The sequence below is a fragment of the Asparagus officinalis genome, chromosome 3 (genome assembly GCF_001876935.1).
Source record: "Asparagus officinalis chromosome 3, Aspof.V1, whole genome shotgun sequence".
In the NCBI taxonomy this organism is placed as follows: domain Eukaryota; kingdom Viridiplantae; phylum Streptophyta; class Magnoliopsida; order Asparagales; family Asparagaceae; genus Asparagus; species Asparagus officinalis.
This window is the reverse complement of record NC_033796.1, coordinates 77,907,537-77,911,933: the sequence shown is the minus strand read 5'-3', so window position 1 is coordinate 77,911,933 and position 4,397 is coordinate 77,907,537. Positions and strand designations below refer to the sequence as shown.

Below are 4,397 nucleotides of genomic sequence, written 5' to 3'. Positions count from 1 at the left end.
GAGGCAGCGAACCCCACTGTTTTGGACGCGTTCGGACCCCCTGAAGCTGCAGTTATGACTCCTGTACGCTATCGATCTCTTGCGGACATCTATGCGGAGACGGAGGTGATCGATCTTCCTGCAGAGGAATTGTTCCTGATTTCTGAAGAACCTGCGAACTATCTCGAGGCCGCATCAGATCAAGAATGGCGGATAGCTATGGAGAAGGAAATGGAGGCCATCGAGAAGAACAAGACTTGGGTACTCACGGAGTTACCGCGGGGTTCCAAACCCATTGGTCTCAAATGGGTGTACAAGCTGAAGAAGGACAATGAAGGCAACATTCTCAAGCACAAAGCAAGACTTGTAGCAAAAGGGTACGTCCAGCAGCAAGGCGTGGACTTCGATGAGGTGTTTGCACCTGTGGCGAGGCTTGATACCATCAGAATAATCCTCGCCATATCAGCACAGAATGGGTGGGAGGTGCACCATCTGGATGTGAAGTCGACATTCCTAAATGGTGATCTCCAGGAAGAAGTGTATGTGGTTCAACCTGAAGGGTTCGTTGTGAAGAATCAAGAGCACAAGGTCTACAAGCTTTCAAAGGCACTCTACGGTCTACGCCAAGCACCTCGGGCATGGAACACGCGCCTCGACAAGTGCATGAAGGGCATCGGATTTGCAAGATGCACTCAGGAGCAGGCGGTATACACAAGGAGTAACAGAGGGGATACACTCATTGTTGGCGTGTACGTGGACGACTTGATCGTTACGGGCTTGAGGGCGGATGAGATAAAGTTTTTCAAGCAACAAATGATGAAGGAGTTCGAGATGAGTGACCTTGGATTGCTTTCTTATTATCTTGGTATCGAGGTGGATCAGCGAGATGATTGTATTGCACTAAGGCAGGCGGCCTATGCGAAGAAGGTTTTGGGTCAGTTCGGCATGATGGATTGCAACCCGACGCAATATCCTATGGAAACAAAGCTAAAACTTGGAAAGGATTCTGAAGGAACACCGGTGGACGTGACGGAGTATAGACGCATTATCGGATCTTTGAGGTATCTAACTCACACCCGACCCGATATCACATATGCCGTGGGGATTGTGAGTAGGTACATGGAGCACCCTACAGTTTTGCATCGACAGGTTGTCAAGCATATTTTGAGGTACGTGAAGGGTACTATGTCCTACGGATTGGTGTACAAACGAGGTCGAGGCAATGAAGAGTTGGTGGGATTCACTGACAGTGATCTTGCGGGAGATGTTGATGACAGGCGCAGCACAGGCGGCATGGCATTTTATCTAGGTGACAGTTTGGTCACTTGGACATCACAGAAGCAGAAGACGGTGGCATTATCATCCTGCGAGGCAGAATTTATGGCGGCAACTGCAGCAGCATGCCAAGGCTTGTGGTTGAGGAGTTTAATCAGCGAGGTGATTGGGAGTGAGCCCAAGCCGGTCACACTCTTCGTCGACAACAAGTCCGCGATTGCCTTGATGAAGAATCCAGTTTTCCATGGAAGAAGCAAGCATATCGACACACGTTTTCACTTCATTCGTGAGTGTGTTGAGCGAGGACAGATTAAAGTGGAGTTCGTGAGCACGAGCGAGCAGCGAGCGGATATTCTCACGAAGGCACTAGCAAGGGTGAAGTTCATCGAGATGCGGGAGCTTCTAGGAGTAAGGGACTTGAAATCTCGTCCAGATTAAGGGGGAGAATGTGAGTTGTAATCAGTCCAAGATTTGTTAGTTAGTAGAATTCTAATTAGAGTAGAATACTAGTTAGTAGATAGGTTTCTAGTTATTGGATAAGATTAGAATTGCAATCTTAATCCTATATATATGTAAACAATTGATGAGTTTTAAAAGAACGAAAAATAAGAATCAGCTTAATTTCCTGCTCCTCCGTTTTTTGTTTCTCTCAAAGTCTGGCCATCTCTCTGTTCGGGTTCAACAAGTGAAACAGAGAAAATAAAAGCCTGCAGTAAAGTCCCGTGGGTGGTTTTCTTTGGTGTTCGATTTCACCAAAAATCACTTCAAGGTAGTTTTGGTTTTTGTCCTATTCTCCTCCTATATTCTCTATTGCTGCAATCTTTGTTCTCAGCAACTAAGGAGTTGCATAATCAAAACTTGGGCCGATCCTAAATCAAAACTCAGGCTTATCTTAGTTTCAAAGCCAACACTCTTTGCCTTACCTCTACTGCTCTACTCCTTTCTTCATTATTTATAATCTTATCATTTTCTCTATTTGTGCATTTAATGACCTCCGACAGACATTGCCAAGCCATCGCAAACGACTCTCTCCTTTATTTTTAGTAGGACTCTAGAAATACTTAGCTGTCCGACATTGTGATCCACAAAGTATATCAGTCTTATTGACATCCTATACAAATTCCCTTAATTTTATATGTATTCTATAATCCCACAGAACTCTACAAATACTCCTCCACTTTAACCATTGTAATTTGAGTTGATGAACCTGATCACCTTCATCTCACCATTTTTGAGATATTGAGAATGATTACTTCTAGTAATTTCATGATGGTCAATATATATTATACAATCTTTCAGAGTTGTACTAAAATTGCCATTTATTTATGTATTTAATCTAGTATTTCTAAATCATTTAGATTTGGAAATCTTCTTCTCACCTTCGTATTTTAGTTTAATCTCTTTCATGGTTTCATCAATTGATATTATGTCATCAACAAATAATATACACAATGTGATTTCATCTTTAATATGCAACATCATTGATATCTCATGTCAAAAGATAAGCGCTTAAATCTAATCATTGATGTAAATGATTGCAATAGGAAACAATTACCTCTCCTTCAATTGTTCTTGCATTAATTGTTGCACCGTCATACATATATTTAGTTACATCAATATATATACTAGATACTTGTTTTCTTTATAGAACACACCATATTATCCATTGACATTCTATCATTAAGGTTTTCCTCGATAAGTCATAAGTGAAAACCATATGTTGTTCCTTCCACCTCTCCTAGCTCGTATCATTCTGTGATTCTTCTTAATATATGAATAGTTCAGTTGACTTCTATAGCATAATCTCCATGAACTTAGATATAGTCACTAGTGGAAAAATAGGTTTCGCTGACAGCAACATCACTGACGCGACAATACCGTCAACGATGTTTACATCGCTAATGGGATTAACCGTCAGAGATGTTGCCGTCACAAGTTTTTCGATACCGTCAACGATGCAAACATCGCTGACGGGATATGAACATCGCTGACGGGTTGCCCATCAGCGATGTTGGCTTTTCCTCGATCTACAAGATCCAATCCATCCATTTCAACTCCAACGGTTCAAATATATCATTCCGCATCTAACCTCAGATCGCGATCCACTTGCTCCACCCCAACTAAATCCCATCCATCAATCCTCCCAAAATCCAACGGTCCAAATCTGACTCCAAACACCCAAAACTCTCCCGCATTCACCTCTTCTCCTCCATAAAACTCCACCCGAAATCGCCAGAATCCCAACATCAAAACTACCGAGTATCCTCAAATCTCAAAACCCTAGAAATGGCGAGAACGAAGCAAACCGCAAGAAAATCCACCGGCGGCAAGGCGCTAAGAAAGCTGCACACACTAAGACCGCCCACAAGTCTGCTCTGGAAGACCGGCGGGAAGAACCCACCTGGTTCCGCCCGGACCGTCGCTCACGAGAGATCCGAAAGTACCAGAAAAGCACTGAGCGTTTGATACGGAAGCTCCCTTTCCAGAGACTCGTTAGGGAGATCGCCCAAGATTTCAAGGCGGATCTGAGGTTCCAGTCGTTGGCGGTGGCGGCGCTGTAGGAGGTGGCGGAGGCGTACTTGGTTGGGTTGTTTGAGGACACGAATCTCTGCACGATTCACGCGAAGAGGGTCACGATCATGCCGAAAGACATTCAGCTGGCGAGAATTAGCGGCGAGAGGGCTTGAGGTTGTGTGCCTGCTTGATCTATTAGAATTCCTCACCAACTTAGATTATTCTAGAACAACTTTCTAGAACTTCTTTCTAGTAACATCCTACAAAATATCTACCAAGAAGTTTCTAGGAAGATACAAGTGTATGGCTAGTATTTATTCTTCTAGAAACTTCTTACTAATGTATGGCTAGGATTAACTCTTCTACACACATCCTAGCCCTCTTAAACAACTATAAATAGGGGTCTTGGGCTCTTATTTGTGCAAGCAAGTAAGAAGTAAGCTTGAAAGCTTGAGTGTGTAGTGTAGGCTTGTGTGAGTGTTCACCAAAATAAAAAGTTGTGTGAAAGTGAGGTGCTCTTGTAAGAGTAAGTATTGTACTCCATAGTGTTCTATCAATAAAAATTTCCTTTGTGTAGAGGGTTGTGTTCTTCAAATTCCATCAAAGTGGTATCAGAGCAAGTTCGATCT

At 43.1% G+C, this 4,397-nt stretch overlaps 1 pseudogene; it reads left to right on the top strand.

The window, feature by feature from the left end:
* LOC109834370 lies at positions 3,522-3,941 on the top strand (annotated as a pseudogene).